This window comes from Leucoraja erinacea, chromosome 27 (genome assembly GCF_028641065.1).
Source record: "Leucoraja erinacea ecotype New England chromosome 27, Leri_hhj_1, whole genome shotgun sequence".
In the NCBI taxonomy this organism is placed as follows: Eukaryota; Metazoa; Chordata; class Chondrichthyes; order Rajiformes; family Rajidae; genus Leucoraja; species Leucoraja erinaceus.
Window position 1 is genome coordinate 3,680,267 of NC_073403.1, and position 19,029 is coordinate 3,699,295.

Sequence of the window (19,029 nt, forward strand, 5' to 3'; positions counted from 1 at the left end):
ATGTACGATTTTCCCAAAGCCAATTAACCGACGATCCTGCACGTCTTCGGAGTGTGGGAGGAAACCAGAGCACCCGGAGAAAACCCACGCGGTCACAAGGAGCAGGTACTAACTCCGTACAGACAGCACCCGTTGTCAGGATCGAACCCGGGTCTCTGGCGCTGTGAGGCAGCAACTCAACCGCTGCGCCACCGTGCCGCGCTTTGAATCTGCAAACTGATTATGTCTCCCTACATTACAGCACTGACTGCACTTCAGAAAAAGCTGCGATGTGCTTTGATTTGACGAGTTCTGAAAAGCAGATTAATCTTACTTCTCAGTGATATTAAGAGAGTCAAGAGTATTTAATTGTCATATGAACTGACAAGGGAACAATGAAATTCTTACTAGCTTCAGCTTTGCAGGCCAGCAAAAGCAATAACACAGAGATAATATACAATGATCAAAGATACAATAACTTAATAACCCTAATACTAAGTAGCCAAAACAGTGCAAAATCCTGGAATTGTAACCAAAGATGCAGTCCACTGAAGGACATGGATAGACACAAAGTGCTGGAGTAACTCAGTGGGCCAGAGAGCATCTCTCGAGAAAAAGGACGAGTGATGTTTCGGGTTTTACCCGACCCAAAACGTCACGCAATCTGAAGAAGGGGTTCTGCCCGAAACGTTGCCTATCTCCTTCGCTCCATAGATGCTGCTGCACCCGCTGAGTTCCTCCAGTATTTTTGTGTACCTTCGATTTTCCAGCATCTGCAGTTCCTTCTTAAACAGAGATGCTGCCTGACCCGCTAAGTTACTCCATCAGTATGTGTCTATCTAGGGTGGTGAATCTGTGGAATTCATTGCCACAGAAGGCTGTGGAGGCCATCGATGGATATTTTTAAGTCAGAGATAGATAGATTCTAGATTAGTACGGATGTCAGGGGTTATGGGGAGAAGGCAGGAGAATGGGGTTAAGAGGGAGAGATAGATCAGCCGTGGTAGAATGGCGAGGTGGGGGGTGGTGGAAGATTGCAACCTTCACGTGGTCCGCCCTGTTTCGACTAATGCAATCAACTCGACATGCACAAACAGAAGATCAAATAGACCAAGTTGTCCTCCAACTTTAGGCTGTGCACGCCACACGCAACAAGAAGAAGAAGAATGGCGGAGTAGACTTGATGGGCCCAATGGCTTAATTCTGCTCCTATAACTTATGAACATGAAACATAGAAACATAGACACAAAAACATAGACAATAGGTGCAGGAGTAGGCCATTCGGCCCTTCGAGCCTGCACCGTCATTCAATATGATCATGGATGATCATCCAACTCAGTATCTCGTACCTGGCTTCTCTCCATACCCCTCCCCCTTCAAAACTCCAGCGAGTACAGACCCAGTGCCGTCAAACGCTCATCATATGCTGACACAGTTATTCCTGGGATCATTCTCGTAAGGTAGACAAAAGTGCTGGAGAAACTCAGCGGGTGCAGCAGCATCTATGGAGCGAAGGATCTCCAATAATCCTCCTATTGTTCTACAAGGGATCTACAAGGGGTTGGACTACAATAATCCTCCTATTGTTTGTGTTCAATAACACCCCCTCCCTGTTCATTCCTGTGTGCGTCTCACAATGAAATAGGCCAATTCTCCCCCAAATTAGCTGATTGCTAGTCTTTCCAGAAGGGGGGAGGGGAGGATAGCAAGGAAACCCTTAATTAAAAAGCATTCTCATCACATTAGCTTAAACAGTGTTATTACCTGCGTCCCAGTGTGTGTGAACCTGGTATCTGCTGCTCACGCTGTTCCAGCTGTCTCCCAGCCCCTGTCAACCTCCAGACTGCACGGCGAATGCCTTTGGGCTTTCAATGGCATCAGGAAAACTCTGCAATATCAGCAAGGATGGCATTGTAAAAGTCGAGGAAGATTGTGTTAGGTTGAAATTCACTCCCTGGCCTTCATATTAATGACTGCACAGACCAGGGCAAGCAAAATGAAGACAGTCTGTGATGTCATTGTCAGCTCGCAGATGGAATTACTGCTTTGAAACTCAATAGGGGGGATCCATCGCGCTCTTTTTGGAGCTCGCTCTGTTACTTGTGCACAAGGTGCCTTGTTGAGAACTCCAGGTGAAGTCAAGGGTCACGGCGCTGGGAACCCACTCACCACGTTGGTTGGAGGTCGCAGTGAGTGAGATATACCCGGAGCTCTCCGGCTGTGTGGGGGCGACGGAAGGCTGGGATGGGGAGACATGGCAGAGGTGGAGTGTTTGCTCAACGTGCACCATTCGGGGAGGAGGCCCTTACCTGAACGCGTGGCCACAGGCTCCGTCAGCACCTTGTCCATTCGCTAAATGGCGAGACCCGCCTCACAGGTGGGAGATACCGTACATCGCCTCACCTCACAGGTGGGACCAGTGGACAAATAACAGACTCACCAACCACGGGCCGAAGAACCGAAAGCTGCAATAACTACAGGCCAAAAAACTACAGGCCACCCCGGGGCCAACTGGAGTAAGAATACTTATTATATTTACACAATGTGTTCTTATTTATATATATATGTGTGTGTGTGTGAAGATAGACACAAAAAGCTGGAGTAACTCAACTGGTCAGACAGCATCTCTGGAGAAAAGGAATAGGTGGCGTTTCGGTTCTTATATATATAATGTATGTGTATATATATAATATATGTGTGTATATATTAATACACACACACACTTTTATGTTATAGATAGATGTTTGTGTTTATATAAACACTTGTTGCCGCTGACATAGCAATGCATTTAACCTGTACATTATATAAATACATATATAGTGATTCCTGGGATGTCAGGACTGTCTTATGAAGAAAGACTGGATAGACTTGGTTTATACTCTCTAGAATTTAGGAGATTGAGGGGGGATCTTATAGAAACTTACAAAATTCTTAAGGGGTTGGACAGGCTAGATGCAGGAAGATTGTTCCCGATGTTAGGGAAGTCCAGAACAAGGGGTCACAGCTTAAGGATAAGGGGGAAATCTTTTAAAACCGAGATTAGAAGAACTTTTTTCACACAGAGAGTGGTGAATCTCTGGAACTCTGCCACAGAGGGTAGTTGAGGCCAGTTCATTGGCTATATTTAAGAGGGAGTTAGATGTGGCCCTTGTGGCTAAGGGGATCAGGGGGTATGGAGAGAAGGCAGGTACAGGATACTGAGTTGGATGATCAGCCATGATCATATTGAATGGCGGTGCAGGTTCGAAGGGCCGAATGGCCTACTCCTGCACCCAATTTCTATGTTTCTATGGTATATATTTCTTAGCATATATAATTTATCTCTTTAAACTATTGAGCCATGCAGAACACAAGACCAGTCTTGGCAACTTCACGTGATGTCAATGTCATTTAATTCTGTGTGGTGTAAGTTCATTGATTCTATTAAATGCACAGAATTTGAAACCGAGTCTATTCATACGGAGGCCACAAAGAATATTATTCGGCTGACAAGCAACTGCTTGTTATACAGGCACTGGAATTGTAGCATCAATAGTCAATGCAGTTTCATGGGGTTTGTTGATCCCCTCTGAGTGCTGAGCAGTTTGTCAGTGTCCTTGAAACACAGGGTCAGATTATACGGAGACACAAGGAACTGCAGATGTTGGAATTTTGAGTAAAACACAAAGTGCTGGAGGAACTCGGAGGGTCAGGCAGCATCTGTGGTTGGGCAAAAGACACAGTTGTGGAGTAACTGAGTGGATCAGGCAGCAACTGTAGTCAATAGGAGCAGGAGTAGGCCATTCGGCCCTTCGAGCCAGCACCGCCATTCAATGTGATCATGGCTGATCATCCCCAATCAGTACCCCGTTCCTGCCTTCTCCCCATATCCCCTGACTCCGCTATCTTTGAGAGCCCTATCTAGCCCTCTCTTGAAAGCATCCAGAGAACCGGCCTCCACCGCCCTCTGAGGCAGAGAATTCCACAGACTCACCACTCTCTGAAAAAGTGATTCCTCGTCTCCGTTCTAAATGGCCGACCCCTTATTCTTTCTTAAGTGCTGCCATTCACTCTGGAGTAGGGTCCAAACGTCAGGTGACCATCCCTCCACGGATGCTGCTTGACCCGTTGAGTTACTCCTGCACATATTTGGCCCCTCGAGGGAACCGATGTGTGCAGTTCAGTAGTTTTTATCTTCCAGGAGCAGAATAAGGCCATTCGGCCCATCAAGTCTAGAGGGAAAGAAAATCTGTCACGTCTGTAACAGTTTGTTCATCGGTCGGTTTCATGCGTGAGAGATTTTAATAATGCCCCCTGTCCCACTTAGGAAACCTGAACGGAAACCTCTGGAGACTTTGCGCCCCACTCAAGGTTTCCGTGTGGTTCCCGGAGGTTGCAGGTGGTTGCCGGAGGTTGCAGGCAGTGGAAGCAGGTAGGGAGACTGACAAAAACCTCCGGGAACCGCACGGAAACCTTGGGTGGGGCGCAAAGTCTCCAGAGGTTTCCGTTCAGGTTTCCTAAGTGGGACAGGGGGCATGTAGCAAACTGGTTCAGCACTCTCTTGGATTAAGAAGAATGGTCTCACTTAAATATGCAAAGTTCTAACGGATTTGGCAGATAAGAGTGGATGTGGAGTTGATATTTTAGATTTCTTGGGTATCTGGAACTAGGGTGACAATCTCAAAAGAAAAGATTGGCCATTCGGGGGAGAGAAATTTCTTAATCTAGAGCGTAACCAATCTTCAGAATTCTTGCATCAAGGTTTATGAAGCCTCTGTCATAACTTCATAGGTACAAAAGTTCTCTGAGCAGAATTAGACCCATCGGCTCAGCAGGTCAACTCTGACATTCAATCATGGCTGATCTATCTTTTCCAATCAACCCCATTCCCCTGCCTTCTCCTCATAACCCCCGACATGCTTACTAATCACAAATCTGTCAATCTCCACCTTAAAAATATCCATGGACTGCTTCCACAGCCGTCTGTGTGGCAATGAATTCCACAGATTCACCACTAGATTCTGCATTTTCCCAAACGGATTAAAGACATTTCTCCTCATCTCCTTTCTGAAGGTGTGTCCTTTTAGTCTATTACCTCTGGACCTAGACTCTCCCACTAGTGAAAACTTTCTCTCCTCATTCACCCTATCTAGGCCTTTCAGTGAGGTCTCCCGCTCATCCTTCTAAACTCCAGCGAGTACAGGCCCAGTGACGTCAAACGCTCATCATGTGTTAAGGATGCGGGGCCTTACATCATAGTGTGGCAGATGGCGCAATGGGCTAAGTGTTCGGCTGGCAACCGGAAGGTAGCCGGTTCGAATCCCGCTTGGAGTGCATACTGTCGTTGTGTCCTTGGGCAAGACACTTCACCCACCTTTGCCTGTGTGTGAATGTGTGTGAGTGATTGGTGGTGGTCGGGGGCCGCAGATTAGCAGCCACGCTTCCGTCAGTCTGCCCCAGGGCAGCTGTGGCTACAGAAGTAGCTCACCACCACCGAGTGTGACTGAGGAGTGAATGAATAATGCGATGTAAAGTGCCTTGAGTATCTAGAAAGGCGCTATATAAATCCCATCCATTATTATTATTATTATTACATCGCCCGGCGCGGCTTTAACGGCCGCGGGATTTGCTAGCGCCCACCGGGGGCTTTGACTTTGACTTCGGGAGAGGAATGGAGAGCAGGGGAGAGACAAGACTTTGCCTTCCATCAGTGAGGTGGAGACTCACTGTGATGGATGTTTGTGTGGATTGTGTTGGTGTGTGTCTTGGTTCTTTTCTTGTATGGCTGCAGAAACCAAATTTTGTTTGAACTTCATGTGAGTTCAAATGACAAATAAATGGTATTGTATTGTATTGAAATATTGAAAATATATTCGATGGTGGATGTTATAGACGGGAAAGTTTCTCTGACATCTAAGATCACCCAGGATGTTGTTGAGCTGTAGAGCATACATGATGGGCCGAATGGCCTTCACATGGTTCTTTTTCTCAGTGTTCTTTGGAAACTCACAAAGAACTCTTGAGGTGTTGTCAGGGTGGTAGTGTTGGACACAAAGCAGATTGCATTTTCCCAGGAAGATCCCATCATTCTGCACACAAGGAACTGCAGATGCTGGTTTACATAGAAACATAGAAATTAGGTGCAGGAGTAGGCCATTTGGCCCTTCGAGCCTGCACCGCCATTCAATATGATCATGGCTGATCACCCAACTCAGTATCCTGTACCTGCCTTCTCTCCATACCCCCTGATCCCTTTTGCCACAAGGGCTACATCTAACTCCCTCTTAAATATAGCCAATGAATTGGCTGGAGTAACTCAGCAGGTTCAGGCAGCATCTCTGGAGAACATGAAGAAGGGTCCCGACCCGAAACCTCGCCCATCCATCTTCTCCCAGAGATGCTGCCTGACCCGCTGAGTTACTCCAGCACTCTGTGTCTTTTACTTGGATCCCATAAACCTTGAGTTTCTTGGAATCCAAAGAAACAATTAAATACTGGGATCTCATAAATCCAGTCTTTCTGGGACCCTGGCCCTGTGTGATGATTTAACGCAAGAATGGGGAGACAAGGCAAGGGATGGATTGGCCCATTCCTTGGACATAGTGAAGTTTGGGTCATCTATTTTTGGTGATGCTGAGTCAGGAGCTGAAACCGGCATCCTCTGCCTTATTTATTTAGCGAATGCAAAGTCCTTTAGCCGAGCAGTTGCCTCTTGATCTGCTGTATGAAGGGTGACAGGTCCTCCTTTGAGTCTTTGTTGAGGGCACGCTTCAATGATGTGTTGCATTGTTTGCTGCTCTCCACAGGCACACCGTGGGGTTGGACTGCTGCCCCATTTGTGAAGGCTGGCCAAGCCCAAGCAGGGGCCATGTCCAGTCCTGAATCTATTCAGCGTCGTCCACTGCTTCCTTGGGAGATTGGTGCCAGGGACCGGTAGGGTGGGGTCTGACACCAGACGTTTATTTGGGACGTCCTTGGACTCCCATTCCTTTTTCCAAGCTGGTTGGATGGTGAAATCAGCTGGTGGTGGGTTCTTCCAAATTGGTCGTCTAGATGGAAGTCGAGCAATGGGTGGGTTGAAGATGTCCATGTGAATTGGCAGGTGAGGGGCGTTTTTGGTCTTTTGGAGCATCCTTTGAGTGAGGACTACTCGCCAGATGTGCGGAGGGGCTGTGTTGGATAGGACAGGGAGCCAGGGGAGGGGTGTTGAGCGGATTGTTCCTGTGATGATCCTTATAGAAACATAGAAATTAGGTGCAGGAGTAGGCCATTCGGCCCTTCGAGCCTGCACCGCCATTCAATATGATCATGGCTGATCATCCAACTCAGTATCCCGTACCTGCCTTTTCTCCATACCCTCTGATCCCCTTGGCCACAAGGGCCACATCTAACTCCCTCTTAAATATAGCCAATGAACTGGCCTCAACTACCCTCTGTGGCAGAGAGTTCCAGAGATTCACCACTCTCTGTGTGAAAAAAGTTCTCCTCATCTCGGTTTTAAAGGATTTCCCCCTTATCCTTAAGCTGTGACCCCTTGTCCTGGACTTCCCTAACATCGGGAACAATCTTCCTGCATCTAGCCTGTCCAACCCCTTATTGTTGAGTTCAGTTGAGTGTCCACATGGTGTGTGTGGGATGACCTGGACCAAACAGGGGCACAATATTCAGCTGAAGAAAATGCAAGGGCTAGTGCTGAAATGCGCAGTGTGGGGGCTGCTGCCCCCCAGCAAGCTTACCGAGGAGATTTTTTCTGGACTTCACCTTAGCTGCTGTTCTTTTGAGATGTTCCTTGAAGGATAGGGTCCTGTCAAGGGTCACTCCGAGGTAGGTTGGAGTGGGGGCATACTTCAGTTTGGTCCTGCTCAGATAGATGTTTGGTTCTCTTGTGGCTTCTGCATTATGGAGGTGGAACACACTGGAGACCGTTTTTTCTGGGCTTGGTTTTAGGCGCCAGGTTTTGCAGTACTTGTCCAGTTTAGCAAGGTCTTCGTTGAGCACCTGTTCCAATGTACCAAAATCTGGTGCTTGGACATGAGAGATGGCACTCGGATACATTTTAGCCCCATCAGAAAGAAAATGCCTTGAATGGAGATTACAAAAACACCTTTTCTACACAAAGGATAGGAAAAGGTGGGTGTATGGGACGAGCTGCTGGAGGAGGTCGTTGAGGCAGGTTCTATTGCAACATTTAGGAAACTATTAGACTGGTACTTGGATAGGGTAGGTTTGGAGGGATATGGTCCAAACACAGAGAGCTGGGACTAGTGTGGATGGGACATGTTGGTCAGTGTGGGCAAGTTGGGCCGAAGGGCCTGTTTCCACATTGTATGATCCTATGACTCTATTTGGACCAATAGACTGGATAGACTTGGCTTGTACTCGCTAGAATTTAGGAGATTGAGGGGGAATCTTATAGAAACTTACAAAATTCTTAAGGGGTTGGACAGGCTAGATGCAGGAAGATTGTTCCCGATGTTGGGGAAGTCCAGGACAAGGGGTCACAGCTTAAGGATAAGGGGGAAATCCTTTAAGACCGAGATCAAAAAAACATTTTTCACACAGAGAGTGGTGAATCTCTGGAACTCTCTGCCACACAGGGCAGTTGAGGCCAGTTCATTGGCTATATTTAAGAGGGAGTTAGATGTGGCCCTTGTGGCTAAAGGGATCAGGGGGTATGGAGAGAAGGCAGGTACAGGATACTGAGTTGGATGATCAGCCATGATCATATTGAATGGCGGTGCAGGCTCGAAGGGCCGAATGGCCTACTCCTGCACCTATTTTCTAGGTATCTAATAGACAATGGGTGCAGGAGTAGGCCATTCGGCCCTTCGAGCCAGCACCAATGTGATCATGGCTGATCATCCCCAATCAGTACTCCGTTCCTGCCTTCTCCACATATCCCTTGACTCCACTATCTTTAAGAGCCCTATCTAACTCTCTCTTGAAAGCATCCAGAGAATCGGCCTCCACCGCCCTCTGAGGCAGAGAATTCCACAGATTCACAACTCTCTGAATGAAAATGTTTTTCCTCATCTCTGTTCTAAATGGCCTACCCCTTATTCTTAAACTGTGACCCCTGGTTCTGAACTCCCCCAACATCAGGAACGTGTTTCCTGCCTCTAGCGTGTCCAATAACTTTATATGTTTCAATAAGGTTTCCCTCTCATCCTTCTGAATTCCAGAGTGTACAAGCCCAGCTGCTCCATTCTCTCAGCATATGACAGTCCTGCCATCCCGGGAATTGATCTTGTGAACCTACGCTGGGCTCCCTCAACTGCAAGAACGCCCTTCCTCAAATTTGGAGACCAAAACTGCACACAATACTCCAGGTGTGGTCTCACTAGGGCCCTGCACAACTGCAGAAGGACCTCTTTGCTCCTATACTCAACTCCTCTTGTTATGAAGGCCAACATGCCATTAGCTTTCTTCACTGCCCGCTGTACCTGCATGCTTACATTCAGTGACTGATGTACAAGGACATCCAGATCTCGTAGTACTTCCCCTTTTCCTATTTACCTTTCCTGTCCAAGTGTATATGACATGTTATTGCAGTACCTGCCTCATCCACCTCCTCTGGTGGCTCATTGCATATACCCACCATCCTCTGAGTGAATAGTTTGCCCTTCAGCCTTCTGTTAAATCTATCCCCCTCTCACCTTAAACCCGTGACCCCTGGATATTTCACTCGCCCCTTATTCGCCCCCTCTATCCCTCTCGTGTCGAGGATAAACATTTAATTTCAAGAGACTCTAGGAAAACGTCGGGGCCAGGACAGTTTTGCCGAATATATCAGGGCTCGGACTGAAGGGAAACCGCGGAGTTACTCCAGGACTTTGTGTCTTTTTCCTATGGTAAACCAGCATCTGCAGTTCCTTGTGTTTAAAGGGGGAAAAATCGCCTTGTTCCACGGGGAACAATGGATGTTCGAGGCGTGATGCCGAGTTAAACGCGTCTGGTGTCGGTGCAAATGGGCCGCCGAGCCTTGTTTAACTCCGGCTGTGCTGTGTGGACCGACACACCGTCCTCATTCACCCCGCCCGCCGCGTCTGTCTCGCCGGCTCCAGTTCCAGCTCCAGCCGAGGTCCACGGCATATTCCTGCTTGATGCTGGAGAAGATGCTGGAGGAACTCAGCGGGACAGGCAGCAACTCTGGATGGGAGGGGATGGGAGGGGTGACTCATTCGGGTCTTCAGACTGAGATAGAGGGGGGGGGGGGAGAGGGAAGGAGAGAGAAAGAGAGGGAGAAGGAGAGAGAGGAGAGAGAGAGAAAGAGAGAAAGAGAAAGAGAGAGTGAGAGAAGGAGAGAAAGAGAGAGGGGGAAGGAGAGAGAGAGAGGGGAGAAGGAGAGAGAGGTGGAGCGGGGGTGGGAGAGAGATGGGGGGGGGGGGGGGGGGAGGAGAGAGAGGAGAGGGGGGAAGAGAGAGAGATTCAAGCGTGTCCCTGATAGGACAATGAAATTCTTGCTTTGCTTCAGCACAACAGAACATAGTAGGCATTGACTACAGAACAGATCAGTGTGTCCATATACCATTATATAAATCTATACACACATGAATAATGAAACTGATATAGTGCAAATAAAACAATAAGGGAGATGGGAGAAGAGGGAGGGGGGGAGACAGAGAGAGAGGGGAGAGGAGAGACAGAGGGGGGAGAGGAGAGAGAAAGGGGTGGAGGGGGGGGAGGGGGGTGGAGGGGGGGAGGACGGGGAGGAGGAGGAGGAGAGACGGAGGGGGGGGGAGAGAGATGGGGGAGAGAGAAAGTTTTGGGACAGTGGGGTGGAGACAGAGGGGGTGGGGGTGGGAGCTGGTGGAGAGGGGTGGGGGTGGAGACAGAGGGGGGGGGGGGAGGCCAGAGGGGGGAGAGGGGTAGTCCTAGTCTTGAGACACAGCCCCCCACCACCCACCACAAATTCTGAGACCCAATGACTGGAGACAGGGGCGCAATGCAATGGTCCGCCGAGGGTGTATCTGCGCCGCTGACGCTGTGTGTGTGCGTGTGCGTGTGTGTGTGTTAGCCGGAGCTGTCTCCCTGCACAATACCAAGAGGAGTGGCTCCGATCTTCCATTATAAAGGCTGGCACCATCGCAGACGCCTATAGCAGCAAGGAGTGCGGGTCCTTTAAGTGCAGAGCACATTAATTTGTCATGGGCTGAGGTTTTCTCCCCTCTCCCCCCTTCATTCCTGATCAGCTTTACTGTGCACTCACACACACACACACACAGAGGCAACCGCTCGCTTGCACCCACCGCTCCCAACGTCGCCGATGGTCTACTGGATGTGAGCCCCCCACACACACACACACAGGTGTTGACGCCGCTGCTGCTACCACCTCTCCACGATGGGAAATACTCCTTCTCAAGGCATGTCATCCAAATCTCCATGCATGGTTAATTAGCAGGTATTTATTTGTGTTCTCAAATGCAGCGTTGCTGGTGACATGTAATGGGGGAAAAAAAATCCGGTCTGTTAAATGATGACAGGAGGGGAAACTGGCTGTCTCTGTGCCCGGTGCAGAGGGGGAGTGACAGGGGGTTTGCAAACCCCTTTCAGGTAAGTAGCAAAAGGCAAGCTTTTTTTTTGGCCTTCAGCTCACTATCTGTGTGTGTGTGTGTGTGTGTCTGTGCGTGTGTGTGTGTGGTGTGTTGTGTGTGTGTGTTGTGTGTGTGTGTTGTCTGTGTGTGTGTCTGTGCGTGTGGTGTGTGCGTGTGCTGCATGTGTGTGCGTGTGTGTGTACTGTGTGTGCGGCCGGTGTGTGGGTTAGATCGCGTACCCCACCCTGTGGCTCGTGGCAGCCGTTTCCAATTACATGGCAGCGCCACCAGCTACCGTGCCCATGTGATCAGCCTGGTGTCTCTGGAAACATCGTGCACAGTCATATCACTTCCTCTCCCCTCTCCTCTCCCCCCTCCCCCCTCCCCCCCCTTCCTCCCCCCTCCCTCCCCCTCCCCTCCCCTCCTCCTCCTCCTTCCCCTCCTCTCCTCCTCTCCCCTCTCCCCCTCTCCTCCCCCTCCCCCCCCTTCTTACCCTCCTCCCCCCCCCTTTCTCTCTCTCTCCCCTCCTCTCTCCCCCCCTCATCTCCCCTCTCTCCTACTCGCCCCCCCCCTCCTCTCCTCTCGCTCTGCCCATCCCATCCTCTGCTAATCCTCTCCTCCCTCCTCCTGCTCTCCTCAGGTTCCCCCCTCCTCCTCTCTCCTCTCCCCCCCTCCTCTCCCTTCTCCTCCCCCCCCTCTCGGCTCCTCCTCCAAGCTCCCCTCTTCTCTCCCTCTTCCCCTCCCCTCCCTCTCTTCCCCTCCCTCCTCTCTTTCCCCCCCCTCCTCTCTTCCACCCCCCTCCTCTCTTCCCCCCCCCTCCCTCTCCTCCCCCCCTCCTCTCCTCCCCCTCCTCCTCTCCCTCCCCCCCCTCCTCTCTCCCCCCCCCCTCTCTCTCTCCCCCCCTCCGTCTCACCCCCTCCTCTCTCTCCCCTCCCCTCTCCTCCCTCTCTCCCCCTCCCCTCCTCTCTCCTCCCCCCCCTCTCTTCTCCCCCCCTCCTCTCTCCCCCCCCTCTTCTCTTCTCCCCCCCCCCCTTCCTCCCCTTCCCCCTCCTCTCTCCCCTCCCTCCTTCTCCCCCTCTCCTCTCCCTCTCTCCCATCTCTCTTAATCCCCTCTACCCCCATCCCTCTCTCCTTATCTCCCCCCCTCCTCCTCCCTCTCCTCCTCCCCTCCTCTCTCCCCTTTCCCTCCTTCCCCCCCTCCTTTCCCTCTCCCTCTCCCCCTCTCCTCTCTCCCTCTCCCCCCCTCCTCTTCGTCTCACTGTCTGCGCTGTTCTGTAACTGTAATGATCTTGAGGTACAGCTCCTGTTGCTGTACACGGAGGGATGAGAATGCGTGTATTATTGCAGCGGCGGCCACGCTCAGTACATTCCTTGCCTCAGTGCGCCCTCTGGTCCTCGCTTACATGTCCACTGGTCCATTGCTCGGCTGGGCGGATGCTGGATTCCGTGCCAGGCCAGAGACCGAGGCAACTTGTTCAATATGAGTGTTGAAGGATGCTCTCCTCCTCCTCTCCCCCCGGCAATAGATCTCGCTGTGCTGTAATCACATCTATTTTGCAGTTGTTTTCATGAATTGCGATGTTTTTATTTTAATTTCAATTTTGCAAAATAATTGAACGTTTAATTTTTTGTATTGAGTGCACGTGTGCGGACAGTAACTGGCTCAAGGGGTCTGTGTGTGTCTGTGTGTGTGTGTCTGTGTGTGTGTGTGTGTGTGTCTGTGTGTGTGTGTGTGTGTGTGTGTGTGTGTGTGTGTGTGTGTGTGTGTGTGTGTGTGTGTGTGTGTGTGTGTGTGTGTGTGTTGTGTCTGTGTGTTTGTGCTGTGTGTGTGTGTGTGTGTGTGTGTGTGTGTCTGTGTGTGTGTCTGTGTGTGTGTGTGTGTGTGTGTGTGTATGTGTGTGTGTCTGTGTGTGTGTGTGTCTTTGTGGGTGTGTCTGTGTGTGTGTGTGTGTGTGTGTGTGTGTGTGTGTGTGTGTGTGTGTGTGTTTGTGTGTGTGTGTGTGTGTGTGTGTGTGTGTGTGTGTGTGTGTGTGTGTGTGTGTGTGTGTGTGTGTGTCTTTGTGTGTGTGTGTGTCTTTGGGTGGTGGGGGGGGGGGGGGGGGGGGTGCTGGTTTTAATCTCAAAGCTGCGAGCTCTCGCTTCAGTCCAGCCAGCAAGGTGTGTCCAGTCCAGCCCTGTCGTGCCTGGGAAATGCTATTGGGGTGGGGGGGGGGGGGGGGGCGAGAAGGGAGTGAGTGAGTTGAGGGTAGAGGGGAGGGGTGGGGTAGAGAGATGGAAGATGGGACGTAGAGGGGGGGAGAACAAGGGGTGGGTACAAATAGCGAATCGATTATCCACCCCCCCACCCCCCCATCTATCTCAAAACGTCCAACACATACGAGCCGTCTCCACTTGAACGCCTGTGTTAATAATTAGCCCCTTTTCCTCTCTGGTCAAAATGGTCTCAGGCGCTTGAAGGTACGATGGGATTGTCAGCTGCCAGGTTTTAAGGGTGCGCTGTTCTTTGTCGAGGGGGAGGGGAGGGGGAGGGGGGGAGGGGGATGTTGCATTATATAAAAAGACACGACCCGCCTTGGGGGACACAATCCACAAATAAAGTTGATGTCTTTTGCGCGCTGTAATTAGCCAACGCGCATGCATGCAAACAGCGTTGAGACGAGGTCTAATGTCAGCCGCTTAGCTCCCCTCCTACTCTCCTCCTCACCATGAAGTGCCCGAGGATTCAGCAGTGAAAGGAAAGGGTTTTAGGAAGCGCCGGGTGGATAGAGTGGTCCCAAGACACGCAGGCGATCGATTGAGCAGAAACTGTAGACAGTGTCCGGGTGGACTGCCCAGATAATTGGCTGCAGGGGCCAGAGGGTGCCTGTCGTGATGGTGGGGAAGCCACTGCCCAGATAGAGTGGAGGGTGGAGGACTAGACTGGATGTATTTATAACTTTAGACCTGGATAAACAATTGAGGGGGGGGGGCGAGAAGATTAGATCAATATACAAAAGGTGCAGGAGTAGGCCATTCAGCCCTTCGAGCCAGCACCGCCATTCAATGTGAGCATGGCTGATCATCTCCAATCAGTACCCCGTTCCTGCCTTCTCCCCATATCCCCTGACTCCGCTATTTTTAAGAGCCCTATCTTGCTCTCTCTTGAAAGCATCCAGAGAACCTGCCTCCACCGCTCTCTGAGGCAGAGAGTTCCACAGACTCACCACTCTCTGTGAGAAAAAGTGTTTACTCGTCTCCGTTCTAAATGGCTTACTCCTTATTCTTAAACTGTGTGTGTGGTCCCTGGTTCTGGACTCCCCCAACATCGGGAACATGTTTCCAGCCTCTAGCGTGTCCAAAAGCCCTTAACAACCCCCCCCCCCCCCCCCCCCCCCCCCCCCCCCCCCCCCCCCCCCCCCCCCCCCAAGGAGGGTGGAGTGAGGATCAGAGGAGGACAATTCATTGCACTGCCTCTCCAAAGAGCCAACGCAATGCAGGCAGTGACTGCCTGTCCTTCTCTCTTCTATCAATCAGCTCTATAGGTTGTGATTAATAATTGGTATTGTTGTTTGTGTTCAAGCAGAATTAGGCCATTCGGCCCATCTAGTCTACTCTGCCATTCAATCGTGGCTGATCTATCTCTCCCTCCTAACCCCATTCTCCTGCCTTCTCCCCATAACCCCTGACACCCACACTAATCTATCTATCTCTGCCTTAAATATATCCACGGCCTTCTGTGGCAATGAATTCCGCAGACTCGCCACCCTCTGACTAAAGATGTTCCTCCTCAGATAGACAGAAATGCTGGAGTAACTCAGTGGGTCCCTTTTCTCCAGAGTTACTTCCTGTCCCGCCGAGATACTCCAGCATTTTGTGTCTACCTTTGGTGTAAACCAGCATCTGCAGTTCCTTCCTACACAAATTCCTCCTCAACTTTCCAAATGGACATCCTTTTCTTCCGAGGCTGTGGCCTCTGGTCCTAGAATAGTGAATCTCTGGAATTCTCTGCCACAGAAGGTAGTTGAGGCCACAGTTCATTGGCTATATTTAAGAGGGAGTTGGATGTGGCTAAAGGGATCAGGGGGCTATGGAGAGAAGGCAGGTACGGGATACTGAGTTGGATGATCAGCCATGATCATATTGAATGGCGGTGCAGGCTCGAATGGCCGAATGGCCTACTCCTGCAGCTATTTTTATGTTTCTATGTTTCTAGAGCAGGGGCGGGGAACCTTTTCATGTTTGAATGCCGCATTAAGTTAGCTGTAATCTAATAAGGCCCCATCCAAGAAACTTCAATTAGATATACTTCCAAATGTACATTCTTTCGTTAATATAGCCCTCATGACTTACTAATGTTTTGATTGTGGCCGTCAGTCTGGGGAGGATTATTTTTGTTGAATCTTCTTTCACTCTTCGGTATTTTAAATACGTTCATTTTAAGATTAAAATGAAAAATAATAAAAGACGAACAAAAAAAAAACTTTAATAAAAACAAATGGATTTGTTCTACAAAATTTGGATTCATTGAAAAGGCCTTAAGGCCGCAGTCCCCCACCCCTGGGATAGACTCTCCCACTCGTGGAAATGTTGTCGATGGAACGGTAGCTATTTAATGGGGGAAGTTTGATTCTTTACATGGACGTACATCAGGCTCATTTATAGAGCAATTATCAATGATGGCAGGATATTGGCCTGTGTTCACTGATGCTGGAATAAAGTCTTGGTTACATCGACCTGCACTTGGATTTGAGCAGTGTGTGTCAGGGTGGCCTATGGGTGTCAAAGTAATCAGGGTGGCCTATTGGCACAGCGGGTAGAGCTACTGCCTCACAGCACCAGCCACCCAGTTTTGATCCTGACCTCGGGTGCTGTCTATGTGCTGTCTATGTCACCAGGGTCTTGGTGAGACCACACCTGGAGTATTGCGTACAGTTTTGGTCTCCAAATCTGAGGAAGGACATTATTGCCATAGAGGGAGTGCAGAGAAGGTTCACCAGATTCCTGGGATGTCGGGACTGTCTTATGAAGAAAGGCTGGATAGACTTGGTTTATACTCTCTAGAATTTAGGAGATTGAGAGGGGATCTTATAGAAACTTACAAAATTCTTAAGGGGTTGGACAGGCTAGATGCAGCAAGATTGCTCCCGATGTTGGAAAAGTCCAGGACAAGGGGTCACAGCTTAAGGATAAGGGGGAAATCCTTTAAAACCGAGATGAGAAGAACTTTTTTCACTCAGAGAGTGGTGAATCTCTGGAACTCTCTGCCACAGAGGGTAGTCAAGGCCAGTTCATTGGCTATATTTAAGAGCGAGTTAGATGTGTGCCTTGTGGCTAAGGGGTATGGAGAGAAGGCAGGTATGGGATACTGAGGGATCAGCCATGATCGTATTGAATGGTGGTGCAGGCTCGAAGGGCCGAATGGCCTACTCCTGCACCTAATTTCTATGTTTCTATGTGGAGTTTGCATGCTCTCCCGGTGACTATGTGTGTGTGTGTGGTTTGCTCCAGATGTGGGAGTGGCCTGGTTCTCTCCCACATCCCAAAGACATGTGGGTCTGCAGCTTAAATTGCCACCAGTGTGTCGGGAATGGAGAGAAAATGGGATAACAGGACTAGTGTGAGCAGGTGATCGATAGCATTGCTGTCAATAGACTATGGGTGCAGGAGTAGGCCATTCGGCCCTTCGAGCCAGCACAGCCATTCAATGTGATCCCCAATCAGTACCCCGTTCCTGCTTTCTCCCCATATCCCCTGACTCCGCTATCTTTAAGAGCCCTATCTAACTCACTCTTGAAAGCATCCAGAGAACCTGCCTCCACTGCCTTCTGAGGCAGAGAATTCCACAGATTCACAACTCTCTGTGAGAAAAAGTTTTTCCTCATCTCCGTTCTAAATGGCTTACCCCTTATTCTTAAACTGTGGCCTCTGGTTCTGGACACCCCCAACATGTTTCCTGCATCTAGCGTGTCCAAAACCTTAATAATCTTATATGTTTCAATAAGATCCCCTCTAATCCTTCTAAATTCCAGAGTGTACAAGCCCAGCCGCTCCATTCTATCAACATATGACAGTCCCGCCATCCCGGGAATTAACCTGGTGAACCTACACTGCACCCCCTCAATAGCAAGAATGTCCTTCCTCAAATTTGGAGACCAAAACTGCGCACAATACTCCAGGTGTGGTCTCACAAGAGCTCTGTACAACTGCAGAAGGTCCACTTTGCTCCTATACTCAACTCCTCTTGTCATGAAGGCCAACATGCCAATAGCTTTCTTCACTGCCTGCTGTACCTGCATGCTTACTTTCTGTAACTGATGAACAAGTACCTCCCAGATCTCGTGGTAGTTGTGGACTTGTTGAGCCGACGGCACCTTGATTGGAATGGGCAAGTTGGGCTGAGGGTTGTGTTTCCATGCTGGTTGGATCTGTGACGCTGATGAATAACTTCACTAATATAACTAACAGTTGGTGTTGGCACAATACAAAAGTTACAGCCAATGGGGTGTTTATTTTTAAGTCCAGCCATTGTTATAAGGCCAGTAGCGACACAGCAAGATCCCACAAAAAAACCCAATTGAGGTTAACTATTGTGATGGTCACCAGGTGGTAACTATACTGCACTCTGAATAGATGCTACTGCATGGAAAGGTCAGGTTTAGAGGGATCTGGGCCAAACGCAGGCAGGTGGGACGAGTGTAGATGGGGCATTTTGGTCGATGTGGGCAAGTTGGGCTGAGTGGCCTGTTTCTCCAGTAGTGCAGCACTCTCTCAGTACTGCCAAAGGAAATGTTGGATTAACGTGGACTAAGGGTTTTTTGAGCTGAGGTTGAAGTTAAGATCCTCTGGATGTGTTGAGAATGTTGGACTTTCTGGTTTACCGCCAGTGACCACTGGCGTTCCACATTGGTCAGTGTTGGGACCGCTACTCTTCACGTTGTATATCAATGATTTGGATGATGGGATTGTTGGCTTTGTGGCCATGGTTGCAGATGGTATGGAGATAGGTGGAGGAGCAGGTAGTGTAGAGGAGGCAGCAAGGATTTGGACAGGTTTGGACAGATGTTAGCATTCATAGCAAAAGGATTTGAGTATAGGAGCAGGGAGGTTCTACTGCAGTTGTACAGGGTCTTGGTGAGATCACACTTGGAGTATTGCGTACAGTTTTGGTCTCCTAATCTGAGGAAAGACATTCTTGCCATAGAGGAAGTACAGAGAAGGTTCACCAGACTGATTCCTGGGATGTCAGGACTTTCATATGAAGAAAGACTGGATAGACTCGGCTTCTACTCGCTAGAATTTGGAAGATTGAGGGGGGATCTTATAGAAACTTACAAAATTCTTAAGGGGTTGGACACGCTAGATGCAGGAAGATTGTTCCCGATGTTGGAGAGGTCCAGGACAAGGGGTCACAGTTTAAGGATAAGGGGAAAAATCTTTTAGGACCGAGATGAGGAAAACATTTTTCACACAGAGAGAATCTCTGGAATTCTCTCCTGCAGAAGGTAGTTGAGGCCACAGTTCATTGACTATATTTAAGAGGGAGTTAGATGTGGCCCTT

The 19,029-nt window shown here is 49.6% G+C and overlaps 1 protein-coding gene across 5 annotated transcripts in view; it reads left to right on the forward strand.

Moving 5' to 3' along the window:
• Positions 1–2,277: 2,277 nt before the first annotated feature.
• The window catches only part of srcin1a (SRC kinase signaling inhibitor 1a), a 322,417-nt gene continuing 305,665 nt past the window's right edge, over positions 2,278–19,029 (forward strand). For 4 of the 5 annotated variants that reach the window (XM_055656821.1, XM_055656827.1, XM_055656829.1 and 1 more), the window contains exon 1: positions 11,185–11,359. The gene's annotated coding sequence lies outside the window, so the exon portion shown is untranslated. Of the gene's footprint in view, positions 2,496–11,184; positions 11,360–19,029 lie in introns of those variants that run through there. The other variant, XM_055656823.1, reaches the window with a different exon arrangement.